We start from the raw sequence: 17,953 nt of genomic DNA, 5'->3' as shown, positions 1-17,953 counted from the left end.
AGGTGTGTGTGTGTGTTATGGGGGTAGGGTGGAGAGGTGTGTGTGTGTTATGGGGGTAGGGTGTAGAGGTGTGTGTGTGTGTGTGTGTGTGTGTGTGGTAGGGTTGTGTGTGTGTGTGTGGTGTGTTGTACACTGTGTAAGGGTGTAGTCTGTGTGTGTGTTTGTTATGGGGGTAGGGTGTAGAAGGGTATGTGTGTGTTATGGGGGTGGGTGGAGAGGTGTGTGTGTGGTTATGGGGGGAAGGGTGTAGAGGTGTGTGTGTGTGTGTGTGTGTCATGTGTGTGTCATGGTATGTCATGGTATGTTATGGGTAGGGTGTAGAGGTGTGTGTGTGTGTGTTATGGTATGTTTCCCGAGTATGGTGTATTGTCACTGTTATGGTCTGTTGTGTCAGTCTGGTAGCAGAAGGGTATTAAGATGAAGGTGTCTGGCAGTAAGACCACCCTGGTCAAACGCCTGGAGGAACTGAAGAAAGATGGCTATGGCTCTGGTAGGGTATGTCATGTCATGGTATGTCATGGTATGGTATGTATGTCATGGTATGTTATGTATGTCATGGTATGTTATGTCATGGTATGGTATGTCATGGTATGTATGTCATGGTATGTTATGTCATGGTATGGTATGTCATGGTATGGTATGTCATGGTATGTCATGGTATGTCATGGTATGTTATGGTATGTTATGTCATGGTATGTTATGTCATGGTATGTCATGGTATGTTATGTATGTTATGTCATGGTATGGTCATGTCATGGTATGTTATGGTATGTTATGGTATGTTATGGTATGTCATGGTATGTCATGGTATGTTATGGTATGTCATGGTATGTCGTGTTGTGTCATGTATTGTTGTGTCATGGTATGGTATGTCATGGTATGGTATGTCATGGTATGTCGTGTTATGGTATGTCATGGTATGTTATGTCATGGTATGTCATGGTATGTCATGGTATGTCATGGTATGTCATGGTATGTTGTGTCATGGTATGTTATGTTATGTCATGGTATGTCATGTTATGGTATGTTATGTCGTGTTATGTTATGTCATGGTATGTTATGTCATGGTATGTCATGTCATGTTATGTCCATGTCTCAATCTCTGAATGCTCGGCTATGAAAAGCCAACTGACATTTAACTTCTGAGGTGCAGACCTGTTGCTACCCTCTATAACAAGCGTCTCCAGACTTTTATAGCATGAGCTCCTTTAAAAAAAAATGAAACATGTCACAAGCAAACTCTTTAAATTTTTATTTATTTATAGCTTTTAAATAGGCACATTCTTCTCCTCTACCCGGCAACTCTTCCCCGGGTTCCTCGCTGTATAAAAGATGTCAATATACCTGATAGAATAATGGTTCATAAACGGTAATCAACACGACAGCCCCACAACATTGTCCTTAGTATTTTCCAGATTTTTTTTCTTCTTCTCCTGGTTTTGACTCCGTTTTTAACTCTCAATAGTACAACTGTTCATAGAGAAACAGCAACTGAATGTTCTGAGTCCACGTCTATGCTTAAATCACATCAGAAGACCTTCAGACCTAAACATAACGATTTTAGATTTTTTGAGTGTAATTCCCTTTTAATTGCGCATCGAGCCAGAGAGAGATGTGTCGCTGTAGTGATGCTTCTGTCAGGACGACTGCAGCTCGCGTCATGGTAGAGTTTGTAAAACAATGGCCATCCAATTGATGTAAATAATCATGACCGTTGTGTCAGGTAAGCCTACTTTACAGTTAACATTTAATTGACCAGGTAATTGATGTAAATAATCATGACCGTTGTGTCAGGTAAGCCTACTTCACAGTTAACATTTAATTGACCACGTAATTGATGTAAATAATCATGACCGTTCTGTCAGGTAAGCCTACTTTACAGTTAACATTTAATTGACCAGGTAATTGATGTAAATAATCATGACCGTTCTGTCAGGTAAGCCTACTTTACAGTTAACATTTAATTGACCACGTAATTGATGTAAATAATCATGACTTTTCTGTCAGGTAAGCCTACTTTACAGTTAACATTTAATTGACCAGGTAAATGGGGAAAGTCTTTCTGTCTCTGCCGCTCTGACATTTCTCAACCATATATTTATATATTCTTAATTCCAGTCCTTTACTTAGATGTGTGTGTATTGGGTATGTTGTGAAATTGTAAGATATTACTGCACTGTTGGAACTAGAAGCACAAGCATTTCACTACACCTGCAATAACATCTGCTAACCATGCGTATGTGACCAAATTTGGGACTCCCCAATCATGGCCAGTTGTGATACAGCCTAGAATCGAACCAGGGTCTGTAGTGAACACCTCTTGCACTGAGATTCTGTGCCTTAGATCGCTGCGCCACTCAGGAGCCCAACTACATGGTGAGCTACTCATAGGTGGGCTGTGAGCTGCTGGTAGATGTCCATCCACCTATTGGAGAGCCCTGATCTATAACCACTGTGATTATTATCTCACCCTGCTGGTCATCTATGATCGTCTGAACATCTTGAAGAACCATCTGGCCTTAATGGCCGTATACTCCTTATAATCACCAATCTCTGAGGACTGGTCCACCCCTCTGAGCCTGGTTCCTCTCTACCCAGCACAACCAGAAAGAGGACTGGTCCACCCCTCAGAGCCTGGTTCCTCTCCACCCGGCACAACCAGAAAGAGGACTGGTCCACCCCTCAGAGCCTGGTTCCTCTCCACCCGGCACAACCAGAAAGAGGACTGGTCCACCCCTCAGAGCCTGGTTCCTCTCCACCCGGCACAACCAGAAAGAGGACTGGTCCACCCGGCCTCAGAGCCTCAGAGCCTGGTTCCTCTCCACCCGGCACAACCAGAAAGAGGACTGGTCCACCCCTCAGAGCCTGGTTCCTCTCCACCCGGCACAACCAGAAAGAGGACTGGTCCACCCCTCAGAGCCTGGTTCCTCTCCACCCGGCACAACCAGAAAGAGGACTGGTCCACCCCTCAGAGCCTGGTTCCTCTCCACCCGGCACAACCAGAAAGAGGACTGGTCCACCCCTCAGAGCCTGGTTCCTCTCTACCCAGCACAACCAGAAAGAGGACTGGTCCACCCCTCAGAGCCTGGTTCCTCTCCACCCGGCACAACCAGAAAGAGGACTGGTCCACCCCTCAGAGCCTGGTTCCTCTCTACCCGGCACAACCAGAAAGAGGACAGGTCCACCCCTCAGAGCCTGGTTCCTCTCTACCCAGCACAACCAGAAAGAGGACTGGTCCACCCCTCAGAGCCTGGTTCCTCTCTAGGTTTCTTCCTAGGTTCCTACCCTTTCTAGGACGTTGTTCCTAGCCAGCGTGCTTCGACAGCTACAGAGTTTCTGTATAAGGACTTTGTGACACCTGCTGGTGTAAAAAGCACTTTATAAATAAATGTGATTGATTGGTTTCCATGTCATGTGACTACTGGAGTTAATCACTAGAGCTGCAGCTTGTAATGATTTGTAGGCCAGTGTGATTGTCTGACTTGTGAATGTGATGTTATGAGTGTCTGGTTCTATAGTTTGTGTGTGTGTGTGTGTGCAGTCGTATCTGATTATGTGTATGTTATTTTGGTGTGTGTAAATTGATTTGTATAAATAAATGTGATTGATTGTTTCCATGTCATGTGACTACTGGTGTTAATTTGAGCTGCAGCTTGTATTATTTGTAGGCCAGTGTTGTGATTTGTTAGTCTGGTTGTATATGATTTGTTGTGTTTATTTTGGTGATTGATTGATTTGTGATTGTTGATGTTGTGTTGTGTGTTAGTCTGTGTATGGATGTTGTGATTGATTTGTGTTATTTTTTGGTGATTGATTGATTGTGTACGGATGTTGTGATTGTTGAGTCTGGTTGTGTATGATTTGTTGTGTGTTATTTTGGTGATTGATTGATTGTGTACGGATGTTGTGATTGTTGAGTCTGGTTGTGTATGATTTGTTGTGTGTTATTTTGGTGATTTATTGATTGTGTATGGATGTTGTGATTGTTGAGTCTGGTTGTATATGATTTGTTGTGTGTTATTTTGGTGATTTATTGATTGATGAATATTATAGACAAGGAGGAGCAGCAGTGTCGCCAGCTGATGGCCGGTCTGGACAAGGTGACCAGTGATCTGGACAAACAGGAGAAGGCCATCTACTCACGAGTACGCCCCCCTCTGGAGCAGACTAGGCCGCTGCAGGACAGCGCTGACCGTCTGCAGGACGTCAAGGTAGTTCCTCCTTTTTCTCCTTTCTCTGCACAGAGGGTGTAGAGCGGTAGAGATGCTTTTCCTCCTCCTACTCTTCTCCTGTCCTCCTATTTAGACTAGAATCCTTTCGATACAGTTTTCAAACCCATTTAATCCTACCAAAGAAAGTCTTGAGAGTTGTTTTATGCTTATCGAGGAAGTACTATTAGTTAGTTCCAGGAAGTGTACACTTTTTTACATTTTTTATGCTTATCCCATATTCTTCCATCAGGACATTGCGGCCGTGGTTCGTAAGATCGAGCCGGAGAAGTCGTCCAAGGTGAGGGAGGCTGAGAAGTTCCTGACCTCTAACCCTAAATGTGCCAGCGCCCCTCAGCTGAACGGCAAGGTGAACGAGGCCAACAACAAATACGACAAGATCAACCTGCTGCTCAAGTGCTCAGAGGACAAGTGAGTAGCTTTTTGTACTTGTTAGTAGAGATAGTAGTAGTTACACAAAACTCAGGACCAGGGTGGCAGGGTAGTCTAGTGGTTAGAGCGTTGGACTAGTAACCGAAAGGTTGCAAGTTCAAATCCCCGAGCTGACGAGGTACAAATCTGTCGTTTAGCCCCTGAACAGGCAGTTAACCCACTGTTCCTAGGAAGTCATTGAAAATAAGAATTTGTTCTTAACTGATTTGCCTAATTAAATAAAGGTAAACAAAATGAGAGAGTTTTACTAGGATGACTAACCTGTAGGCTACTATGACACTATTTAAACACATTTTAAATGTCATTTTAATCTAATGTAATTTAATCATATCATGTGTTTGTTTACAGGCTTCAGAATTCCAACCGCCTGGAGAACTCCCTTCAAAACGGGAAATCTTTATTGTCCAGCTACGAGAACAAGCTGGCCAGGGAGGAAGTCGCCCCAGCAGACATCTCATCTCTGGAGAAGACACAGCGTCAACTGGCTGTAAGATGGCTGCCCTCTGATCGCTCGTTTATTCTCATCAGGATTCATGTTTAGATCCAAATGGATCTTCTCCACAAAGGAAATGTTTTGTATCAGTACAGATACCAAAGACCGAAGCATATTTACTAATGACATACAGTATAAATGTATGATGAGCTGGAAGGTCTGAGCTACACACTCATATCTCAACTTTGTCCCGGTTGGGGCAGAACTTCCCCCAAACACACAATTCAACCTCCACTTCCTCTCCCGACAGGATATTGCATCAGAGCTGAAGACCAAGAGGTCCGCGGTGACGGAGACGGAGGCTAACCTGCGTGCGGCCAAAGGCAGCTGTGACACCATGGCAACCAAGCTGCAGGAGCACTGCCCCGACATCGACAGGCAGGAGGGAGAGGTCCGGAGACTTAACAAACGCTACGACAACCTCAACAGGCAGATCGACACCAGGTAAACGGGACAGAACTGAGACTTCAAATGAATGATCAAATCAAATGTTATTGGTTATCCTGGGTGTAGGGAAACGTCTGTGTTCCTCGCTCCAAGTGCAGTGCAGTGCAGTGCCAACAGTGCAGTTGTAACAATACATATAAATCTACAAAATACAAATGACAGGAATATAGAAATATTAGAACAAGACTGTCAGACTCTGGAATATAAACATCTATGTACAGGATGGTGTGTATAGACAGTAGTTATATAGGTGGTGTGTGTATAGACAGTAGTTATATAGGATGGTGTGTGTATAGACAGTAGTTATATAGGATGGTGTGTATAGACAGTAGTTATATAGGATGGTGTGTATAGACAGTAGTTATAATAGGATGGTGTGTATAGACAGTAGTTATAATAGGATGGTGTGTATAGACAGTAGTTATAATAGGATGGTGTGTATAGACAGTAGTTATAATAGGATGGTGTGTATAGACAGTAGTTATATAGGATGGTGTGTATAGACAGTAGTTATAATAGGATGGTGTGTATAGACAGTAGTTATAATAGGATGGTGTGCATAGACAGTAGTTATATAGGATGGTGTGCATAGGCAGTAGTTATAATAGGATGGTGTGTATAGACAGTAGTTATATAGGATGGTGTGTATAGACAGTAGTTATATAGGATGGTGTGCATAGACAGTAGTTATATAGGATGGTGTGTATAGACAGTATAGACAGTAGTTATATAGGATGGTGTGTATAGACAGTATAGACAGTAGTTATATATAGGATGGTGTGTATAGACAGTAGTTATATATAGGATGGTGTGTATAGACAGTAGTTATATATAGGATGGTGTGTATAGACAGTAGTTATAATAGGATGGTGTGTATAGACAGTATATGAATTAGAAAGTGTGTACAGCAGTAGTTATATAGAATGAACCATGACTAGAATACAGTATATAGACATGAAGTAGGTAAAACAGTATGTAACCGTTATTAAAGTGGTTCCATGACTCTGTACCGTACATAAGGCAGGAGTCTCTGAGGTGCAGTTGAACCCTGTGGCTGCGTTCCGATGTTCCACCCTTCTCCAGAACTCAAAACCATTGGATCGGTACAAGTATGACTGGAGGGGAGTTCCCATTTCCATCATATTTCTGACACCAGTCCAATAATTTTAAATCCATAAAGGGAAGTGTACAAGTGCACACCTCAGGGAGAAGGGTAGAGAATTGGAATGTGGTAACCTTTGACCTCCATAAATGATATTTGTGAGGTTAGAGGGCTGATTGAGCGTTCGTTGCTCTTTACTACTGGTAAAAAAAAAGTTGAAGCCAAGATCAAGACTCATCATAGCCAGACCTGGATTGTGATTTTACTATAATAGACGTCACATGACGGTGTGGTGTGGTGTGTTACCTTCACGGTGTGGTGTGGTACGTTCATGTTGTGGTGTGTTACCTTCACGGTGTGGTGTGTTACGTTCATGTTGTGGTGTGTTACCTTCACGGTGTGGTGTGGTGTGTTACGTTCATGTTGTGGTGTGTTCATGGTGTGGTGTGGTACGTTCACAGTGTGGTGTGGTGTGTTACGTTCACAGTGTGGTGTGGTATGTTCATGTTGTGGTGTGTTACGTTCATGTTGTGGTGTGTTGTGGTGTGGTACGTTCATGTTGTGGTGTGTGTGTGTGGTGTGGTGTGTTACGTTCACGGTGTGGTGTGGTGTGTTACGTTCACAGTGTGGTGTGTTACGTTCACAGTGGTGTGTGGTGTGTGGTGTGTTACGTTCACAGTGTGGTGTGGTGTGTTACGTTCACGTTGTGGTGTGTTACGTTCACTGTGTGGTGTGGTGTGTTACGTTCATGTTGTGGTGTGTTACGTTCACAGTGTGGTGTGGTGTGTTACGTTCATGTTGTGGTGTGGTGTGTTACGTTCACAGTGTGGTGTGGTGTGTTACGTTCACGTTGTGGTGTGGTGTGTTACGTTCATGTTGTGGTGTGGTGTGTTACGTTCATGTTGTGGTGTGTTACGTTCACAGTGTGGTGTGGTGTGTTACGTTCACAGTGTGGTGTGTTACGTTCATGTTGTGGTGTGTTACGTTCACAGTGTGGTGTGTTCATGGTGTGGTGTGTTACGTTCATGTTGTGGTGTGGTACGTTCATGTTGTGGTGTGGTGTGTTACGTTCACGTTGTGGTGTGTTACGTTCACAGTGTGGTGTGGTGTGTTACGTTCACAGTGTGGTGTGTTACGTTCATGTTGTGGTGTGTGTGTGGTACGTTCATGTTGTGTTGTGGTGTGGTACGTTCATGTTGTGGTGTGTTACGTTCACAGTGTGGTGTGGTGTGTTACGTTCACGTTGTGGTGTGTTACGTTCACTGTGTGGTGTGGTGTGTTACGTTCATGTTGTGGTGTGTTACGTTCATGTTGTGGTGTGGTGTGTTACGTTCATGTTGTGGTGTGTTACGTTCACAGTGTGTGTGGTGTGTTACGTTCACAGTGTGGTGTGTTACGTTCATGTTGTGGTGTGTTACGTTCACAGTGTGGTGTGTTCATGGTGTGGTGTGTGTGTTACGTTCATGTTGTGGTGTGTTACGTTCATGTTGTGGTGTGGTGTGTTACGTTCACAGTTGTGGTGTGTTACGTTCACAGTGTGGTGTGGTGTGTTACGTTCATGTTGTGGTGTGTGGTACGTTCATGTTGTGGTGTGGTGTGGTACGTTCATGTTGTGGTGTGTTACTCACAGTGTGTGGTGTGGTGTTACGTTCACAGTGGTGTGGTGTGTTACGTTCATGTTGTGGTGTGGTGTGTTACGTTCATGTTGTGGTGTGGTATGTTCATGTTGTGGTGTGTTACGTTCATGTTGTGGTGTGGTGTGTTACGTTCATGTTGTGGTGTGGTGTGTTACGTTCATGTTGTGGTGTGGTGTGTTACGTTCATGTGGTGTGGTGTGTTATGTTCATGTTGTGGTGTGTTACGTTCATGTTGTGGTGTGGTGTGTTACGTTCATGTTGTGGTGTGGTGTGTTACGTTCGTGGTGTGGTGTGTTCGTTCATGTTGTGGTGTGGTGTGTTACGTTCACGTTGTGGTGTGGTACGTTCATGTTGTGTTGTGGTGTGTTACAGAACTGTGAGCCTGCAGAGGGCTAAGACGTCGTACAGTAACTACCGCAGTGACTACGACAACCTGAACAACTGGCTGTCCCGCGTGCCAAACTATGAGCCAACTGAGAAAGACAACCTCAGTCAGGTGGAAACCAAGCTGGAAAACCAGAAGGTAGGTGGTTGATTCCTGATTGTCCCACTAATGGGTAATGTTAGGATTGGGGGAGGGGCAGCTGATTTCTGATTGGTTAATGTTAGGATTGGGGGAGGGGCAGATGATTCCTGATTGGCCCACTAATGGTTAATGTTAGGATTGGGGGAGGGGCAGCTGATTCCTGATTGTCCCACTAATGGTTAATGTTAGGATTGGGGAGGGGCAGCTGATTTCATGATTGGTAATGGTTAATTGTTTGATTCCTGTTGGCCCACTGAACTAAAGGGGCAGCTGAATGTTTCTATACCTGATTTCTAGTCAGTCCTCACCTCTAATGGTCCTGTTATGTTTCTATACCTCTAGTCAGTCCTCTACCTCTAATGGTCCTGTTATGTTTCTATAGTCAGTCCTCTACCTCTAATGGTCCTGTGGTCCTGTTATGTTTCTATACCTCTAGTCAGTCCTCTACCTCAGTCCTCTTACCTTTCTAGTGGGTCCTGTTATGTTTCCATAGTCAGTCCTCTACCTCTAATGGTCCTGTTATGTTTCCATAGTCAGTCCTCTACCTCTAATGGTCCTGTTATGTTTCTATAGTCAGTCCTCTACCTCTAATGGTCCTGTTATGTTTCTATAGTCAGTCCTCTACCTCTAATGGTCCTGTATGTTTCTATACCTCTAGTCAGTCCTCTACCTCTAATGGTCCTGTTATGTTTCTATACCTCCTAGTCAGTCCTGTTACCTCTAATGTCCTGTTATGTTTCTATAGTCAGTCCTCTACCTCTAATGGTCCTGTTATGTTTCTATAGTCAGTCCTCTACCTCTAATGGTTATGTTTCTATACCTCTAGTCAGTCCTCTACCTCTAATGGTCCTGTTATGTTTCTATAGTCAGTCCTCTACCTCTAATGGTCCGGTTATGTTTCTATACCTCTAATAGTCAGTCCTCTACCTCTAATGGTTATGTTTCTATAGTCAGTCCTCTACCTCTAATGGTCCGGTTATGTTTCTATAGTCAGTCCTCTACCTCTAATGGTCCTGTATGTTTCTATACCTCTAGTCAGTCCTCTACCTCTAATGGTCCGGTTATGTTTCTATTCCTGAGTCAGTCCTCTACCTCTAATGGTTATGTTTCTATACCTCTAGTCAGTCCTCTACCTCTAATGGTCCGGTTATGTTTCTATAGTCAGTCCTCTACCTCTAATGGTCCTGTTATGTTTCTATACCTCTAGTCAGTCCTCTACCTCTAATGGTCCTGTTTCTATGTTTCTATACCTTAGTCAGTCCTCTACCTCTAATGGTTATGTTTCTATACCTCTAGTCAGTCCTCTACCTCTAATGGTCCTGTTATGTCCTGTCTATAGTCAGTCCTCTACCTCTAATGGTCCTGTTATGTTTCTATAGTCAGTCCTCTACCTCTAATGGGTCCTGTTATGTTTCTATAGTCAGTCCTCTACCTCTAATGGTCCTGGTTATGTTTCTATAGTCAGTCCTCTACCTCTAATGGTCCTGTTATGTTTCTATAGTCAGTCCTCTACCTCTAATGGTCCTGTTATGTTTCTATAGTCAGTCCTCTACCTCTAATGGTCCTGTTATGTTTCTATACCTCTAGTCAGTCCTCTACCTCTAATGGTCCTGTTATGTTTCTATAGTCAGCCCTCTACCTCTAATGGTCCTGTTATGTTTCCATAGTCAGTCCTCTACCTCTAATGGTCCTGTTATGTTTCTATACCTCTAGTCAGTCCTCTACCTCTAATGGTTATGTTTCTATACCTTAGTCAGTCCTCTACCTCTAATGGTCCTGTTATGTTTCTATAGTCAGTCCTCTACCTCTAATGGTCCTGTTATGTTTCTATAGTCAGTCCTCTACCTCTAATGGTCCTGTTATGTTTCTATAGTCAGTCCTCTACCTCTAATGGTCCTGTTATGTTTCTATACCTCTAGTCAGTCCTCTACCTCTAATGGTCCTGTTATGTTTCTATACCTCTAGTCAGTCCTCTACCTCTAATGGTCCTGTTATGTTTCTATACCTCTAGTCAGTCCTCTACCTCTAATGGTCCTGTTATGTTTCTATAGTCAGTCCTCTACCTCTAATGGTCCTGTTATGTTTCTATAGTCAGTCCTCTACCTCTAATGGTCCTGTTATGTTTCTATAGTCAGTCCTCTACCTCTAATGGTCCTGTTATGTTTCTATAGTCAGTCCTCTACCTCTAATGGTCCTGTTATGTTTCTATAGTCAGTCCTCTACCTCTAATGGTCCTGTTATGTTTCTATAGTCAGTCCTCTACCTCTAATGGTCCTGTTATGTTTCTATAGTCAGTCCTCTACCTCTAATGGTCCTGTTATGTTTCTATAGTCAGTCCTCTACCTCTAATGGTCCTGTTATGGTCCTTTATGTTTCTATAGTCAGTCCTCTACCTCTAATGGTCCTGTTATGTTTCTAGTCAGTCAGGTCCTCTACCTCTAATGGTCCTGTTATGTTTCTATAGTCAGTCCTCTACCTCTAATGGTCCTGTTATGTTTCTATAGTCAGTCCTCTACCTCTAATGGTCCTGTTATGTTTCTATAGTCAGTCCTCTACCTCTAATGGTCCTGTTATGTTTCCATAGTCAGTCCTCTACCTCTAATGGTCCTGTTATGTTTCCATAGTCAGTCCTCTACCTCTAATGGTCCTGTTATGTTTCCATAGTCAGTCCTCTACCTCTAATGGTCCTGTTATGTTTCCATAGTCAGTCCTCTACCTCTAATGGTCCTGTTATGTTTCCATAGTCAGTCCTCTACCTCTAATGGTCCTGTTATGTTTCTATACCTCTAGTCAGTCCTCTACCTCTAATGGTCCTGTTATGTTTCTATAGTCAGTCCTCTACCTCTAATGGTCCTGTTATGTTTCTATACAGTCCTCTAGGTCAGTCCTCTACCTCTAATGGTCCTGTTATGTTTCTATAGTCAGTCCTCTACCTCTAATGGTCCTGTTATGTTTCTATAGTCAGTCCTCTACCTCTAATGGTCCTGTTATGTTTCTATAGTCAGTCCTCTACCTCTAATGGTCCTGTTATGTTTCTATAGTCAGTCCTCTACCTCTAATGGTCCTGTTATGTTTCTATAGTCAGTCCTCTACCTCTAATGGTCCTGTTATGTTTCTATAGTCAGTCCTCTACCTCTAATGGTCCTGTTATGTTTCTATAGTCAGTCCTCTACCTCTAATGGTCCTGTTATGTTTCCATAGTCAGTCCTCTACCTCTAATGGTCCTGTTATGTTTCTATAGTCAGTCCTCTACCTCTAATGGTCCTGTTATGTTTCTATAGTCAGTCCTCTACCTCTAATGGTCCTGTTATGTTTCTATAGTCAGTCCTCTACCTCTAATGGTCCTGTTATGTTTCTATAGTCAGTCCTCTACCTCTAATGGTCCTGTTATGTTTCTATAGTCAGTCCTCTACCTCTAATGGTCCTGTTATGTTTCTATAGTCAGTCCTCTACCTCTAATGGTCCTGTTATGTTTCCATATGTTTCTATACCTCTAGTCAGTCCTCTACCTCTAATGGTCCTGTTATGTTTCCATAGTCAGTCCTCTACCTCTAATGGTCCTGTTATGTTTCCATAGTCAGTCCTCTACCTCTAATGGTCCTCTACCTCTAATGGTTATGTTTCTATACCTCTAGTCAGTCCTCTACCTCTAATGGTCCTGTTATGTTTCTATAGTCAGTCCTCTACCTCTAATGGTCCTGTTATGTTTCTATACCTCTAGTCAGTCCTCTACCTCTAATGGTCCTGGTTATGTTTCTATAATGGTCCTGTTATGTTTCTAGTCAGTCCTCTACCTCTAATGGTCCGGTTATGTTTCTATACCTCTAGTCAGTCCTCTACCTCTAATGGTCCTGTTATGTTTCTCGGTCTAAAATGTTGATTGCTGTGTTGTCACAGAACCTGCTCTCCGACATTAAAAAGAAGGAGTCTGAGTTGAACAACGTATCGGGCCCAACTTTACCAGCAAGCCGTCAAGGTAGGGGAATGAACACCGATCGACACATCCACTCTGATTACCTACAGCTAGGAGAAATGTAGACGATTTGATGTAACACTTTCTCTCATTTTTCTTCCTCTTCAATGAATAATTGATTTGACTAATTTGTGTTTTTGCAGGACTATGAGAATGATACTGAGAAGTTCAAGTCTATTCTGGACCTTGAAGACGGGCTGGTCCCGCAGACCTACAAGAGAAGCAGACTGGAGTCCCCTGCACTAGGGTCAAGGAAGAGGTAAGGAAGACTGCAGCTGTGGTCAAAATAGAACCCATTTACCTATTTAGTGCGTTGCTTTTGGACTCTGGTCATAAGGCCCTGGTCAAAAGTAGTGTACTATGTAGGAATACTCTATAGGGTGCATGGGCCCTGGTCAAAAGTAGTGCACTATATAGTGCACTATATAGGGAATAGGGTGCATGGGCCCTGGTCAAAAGTAGTGCACTATATATAGGTAGGGTGCATGGGTCCTGGTCAAAAGTAGTGCACTATATATAGGGAATAGGGTGCATGGGCCCTGGTCAAAATTCATGCACTCTATAGGGTATAGGGTGCATGGGCCCTTGTCAAAAGTAGTGCACTATATATAGGGAATAGGGTGCATGGGTCCTGGTCAAAAGTAGTGCACTATATAGGGAATAGGGTGCATGGGCACTGGTCAAAAGTAGTGTACTATATAGGGAATAGGGTGCATGGGCAGTAGTCCACTGATATGGAATATTGTGTCATGTGAGAGTCGGCCCTTGACTGTAACCTCAATGCCTATTACACGTTGTAATGTGACACCTTTTGATACATTGTCAGGAAGTCTTTTGTACGACATCTTCTAATGAACATTCTGAAAATCAAATCTAATCAAATGTTATGTCACATGTGCCAAATACAACAGGTGTAGACCTTACAGTGAAATGCTTACTTACAAGCCCTTAACCAACAATGCAGTTAAGAAAAATAAGTGTGAAGTAAAAAATAAAGATATAATTCAAGAGCAGCAGTAAAATAACAGTAGCAAATGATGCCTCTGGTTCCATACATTTTCATAATTTCCTTGTTGACAGGAATCTGCCATTGAAGCTAAATTCACCGAAGTGAATGCAGTTAACAAGCAACGGATGGCGAATCTGCAGTTTGCACAAGGACTTATGAATCAGGTGAGATACTCCTGAATGTTTAACAATCAATGTGGCACATCTTTATATAGATCCAGAATTTAAATGTCACATCATTCTAAATAAACATCATTTCCATTAACTTCTAAAAACAATAACCCCAGCCTCCTCTCCCTCTCTTTCAGCAATCAGACGTGATCGTCAGCAACAATGTCCAACAAGTCAGATCTGCTGCTCCGGGAGAAGAAGCCTGGAGGATCGAGAGTCAACTGAAAGATGAGATTCAGAGGAGGGAGCAGCTGGAGAAGGATCTAGAGAAAATCCAGACGGACATCTACATGTTGGAGGGCCAGAAGCCAGAGGACACCGTCGTCAAGAAGGAGATCATCAAGAAGGTTCCGGATCCGACTCTGGTCGACGAGGTCCACAATGTCCGTCAGAAACTGTCAGACGAAACCCGGGTCACCCGGGCCATGGACAACGAGCTGGAGGCGCTGAGGCTGAAGCTGCGCGGCATCGAAACAGAGATCAAAGAAGGAGCACAGCAGTACACCGTGAAGGAGGTGCTGCGTATCGAGAGGGACCGCGGCCAGGAGGAGGAGGTGAGGAGGCTCAGGGAGGAGCTGGAAGAACTGAGGAGGAGGAAGACCATCAAGGACAACGAGGTGATCCAGATCACCAAGCAGGTGACGCTTCTGGCACAGCAGAAGTCCAAGGAGCAGGAAGTGATCACAGAGGAGGAGGTGATTAAAGTGCAAAACGACCCGCAACTGGAGAACGAGTACCGCATCCTCTTGGACAGGAAGCAGAAGGAGCAGGAGGGCAGGAAGCAACTGGAGGACGAGCTGCGCTTCCTCCAGGACAAGCTCCGCAGGCTGGAGAAGGAGAAGTCCATGGCCGAGGAGAAGATCTCCATCAAGGAGGTGCTGAAGGTGGAGAAGGATATCGCCTTTGAGAGGGAGGTAGAGAATCTCAGGATGCAACATGAGGATGAGAAGGCCAAGCACCGGTCTTCCCAAAGGGAGCGCGCCGACCTCCAGAGGAAGATCTCCAGCCTAGAGGAGGAAAAGTCAAGGGTCATAGTTCAGGAGAAGGTGAGGGAGATCGTCAGGCCTGACCCCAAGGCTGAGGCTGAAGTGGCCAACCTACGCATGGAACTGGTGGAACACCAGAGGAGGTACAGAGACGCCGACCAGCAGCTGAAATCCCACCAGGACGAGCTGAAGATGCTGAGAAACAGAGGTCCGCAGATCGAGATCAAGGAGATCATCAAGGAAGTCATCAAGTACAAGACGGACCCGCAGACCGAGAGGGAGCTGGAGAAACTCCGCAATGAGATTGTGGACAAGACGTACCAGACGGAGAAGTCAGAGATGGAGATCAGGCAGCTGAGGGACGAGATTCAGAGGTGGAAGGACACCAAGCCACAGGTGCAAATTAAAGAGGTGGTTAACGAGGTGCTGGAGTACAAAGAAAACCCCAAGACCAAGGAGGAGATTGAGATCCTGAAGAGGAAGCTGGCGGACGAGCAGAAGAAACGCCTGGACCTGGAGAGGGAGCGATCAGCTAATGAGGAGAAGATCCGGCTAAGGAAGATCGACCTGTCCCAGGTCAGGGAGAAGGTTGTCCAGCAGGAGGTGGTTAAGATGGAGGAGGACCCATTACTGAGGTCAGAGTGCAGCACCTTCACACAGAACATCAACAATGAACAGAGGCAGAGGGAGACCCTGAAAGAGGAGCTCTTCCAACTTCAGAGGCAGAAGGCCAACCTGGACGCACAGCTGGAGGAGCTGGAGCGAGAACGCCGAGCTCGGCGCGATGCAGAGCTGGAGATCCAGAGGCTGAGGGTCAGGTTGAACGAGATGGAGGTCAGGGACAAGGAGAACAGGGAGAGGGTCACAGTGAAACAGATGGTGGTTCTCCAGCAGGACCCCCAGCAAGAGAAAGAGCACTCCATCCTCAAGCTGCAGGTGGAGGAGGAGAGACACAAGCGCACCCTGCTGGAGAAGGAGCTGAACGTCCTGCTCCAGCAGCAGGTCACCCTGGAGAGGATGGTGGTGAAGGAGAAGGTTGTGCGCACCGAGACCATCCAGGTAGAAAAGACCCGGAGGCTGAGCTGGAGATCGAGAAGATGACGAGGACGCTGGAACAGGAGAAGAGGAGGAGGCTCGAGCTGGACCAGGAGCTGGGCAGCCTCAAGTCCCGCCTGTCCGACATGGAGTTCACCAACACCAAGTCGTCCAAGGAGCTGGACTACATCCGCGACGAGCAGTCGCCTCCAGCAGGAGAACCAGAGGCTACAGAATGACATCCGCAGGCTGCAGTCCGAGATCCAGATCACCTCCACGGAGACCCGGAGCATCTCCAACTCGGCCCCCATGGAGAGCGGGAAGAACCTAGAGCTGAGGCTGGACTCACTGCAGAGGGAGCTGGCCGAACTGAGGGCCATCACCAGCCAGAAGGATGAGGAGATCGAGAAGCTACAGAAGAGCCTGTCGGCCATCCAGATCAAGAGGGAGCAGAGGGAGAGCCACCTGAGGAGATCCATCGTGGTCATCGACCCCGACTCGGGTAAGGAGATGAGGCCAGAGGAGGCCTACAAGCTGGGGCTGATCGACTGGAAGATGTTTGTGAACCTCCAGAGCCAGGAGTGCGACTGGGAGGAGATCAGTGTCAAGGGCCCCAAGGGGAGTCCTCTGTTCTCCACGACAGGAAGTCTGGGAAGAAGTTCTCCATTGAAGACGCCCTGAGGGCTGGGAACATCACCAACCGCCAGCTGCAGCAGTACCATGACAAGGAGATCACCATCCAGGAGTTCGGAGTCATGGTGTCGGGAAAGACCAAGTGAAAAAGAAACATCTGCCCAAAACAACTTTTTTTTTAACAGTCTATGTTTCTGACGACCATGAGTTTGAAATGGGTGGCGTTTCTTGATTTTGGATTTCACTAGATTTGAATCTTCCAAAATGTTTTAATTCTGACGTACTTGATCTAACATTAAACAATATGTTAGTTTTATATGTATTCTCTCTCTTCTCTCTTCTTTCTCTCTCTCTTTCTCTCTCTTTCTCTCTTTCTCCTCTCTCTCTCTTCTCTCTCTCTCTCTCTCTCTCTTCTCTCTTCTCTCTCTCTCTCTACAATGCACTGTTATATTTATTTTCAAACACATAATACACTATAAATACACAAACTGGTGTTCTGGTTTTAAGTGAGTGTTGGTATGGCTGTGTTTATAGCCAGTCAAATGTTGTAGAAGGGTTTTCTGTCTGTCCCTGGAATACGCTTGTTAAACTACTTACACTGGGTACAGGGCTAGAGGTAGTACTTTAAATATATTTTGTTTTGAACGTGGGGTTGAATTTACATACACAAGGATATGAACGGATATTGGTAATGTCGGTCTGTGGTATGCTACTGTCAAACGGTCTCTCAGTTGTCCTGTTTTTACACGTCTTCCATAAGAAATAAAACAGTCAAATGATAAAGGGTCAACTTGTTGTGTGTTTCTTTAAAACGTAGGCCAGTTTTAAACACACTATAGATTTACAAAGATATATTGCTTATAGATAAGCAAGATAAATAATCCTTAGGCATATGTTGCATACATGAAGCTCGTATTTATTGAAAGAAATATTACTGTACAGCTTTTCTTGAAAACCACCGTATTCCTGCTAATCTCAAGGACAGATCTGGTCATCGTACCAATCAGTTCCAAACAAATTCCTGAAGATAAGAGGATATGTTTTTAATAGTGAAAGAACAGTCCTCCCACCAACCAAACCAGCCAAAACCATCCACGGCTTTATCACAGTAGGCTACAGAAGGCTACAATAACATAAGGATACAGTAGACTACAATAACATTAGGATACAGTAGACTACAATAACATTAGGATACAGTAGACTACAATAACATTAGGATACAGTAGACTACAATAACATTAGGATACAGTAGACTACAATAACATTAGGATACAGTAGGCT

At 44.6% G+C, this 17,953-nt stretch overlaps 1 pseudogene; it reads left to right on the top strand.

Annotated features, from left to right (window-relative positions):
• LOC121844652 overlaps positions 1 to 17,455 on the top strand; it is a 51,260-nt pseudogene extending 33,805 nt beyond the window's left edge.
• Positions 17,456 to 17,953: the final 498 nt, after the last annotated feature.

The sequence above is a fragment of the Oncorhynchus tshawytscha genome, unplaced genomic scaffold (assembly GCF_018296145.1).
Source record: "Oncorhynchus tshawytscha isolate Ot180627B unplaced genomic scaffold, Otsh_v2.0 Un_contig_3732_pilon_pilon, whole genome shotgun sequence".
In the NCBI taxonomy this organism is placed as follows: Eukaryota; Metazoa; Chordata; class Actinopteri; order Salmoniformes; family Salmonidae; genus Oncorhynchus; species Oncorhynchus tshawytscha.
Note: the sequence above shows the minus strand (reverse complement) of the source record. Positions and strands in the feature narration are given on the sequence as shown.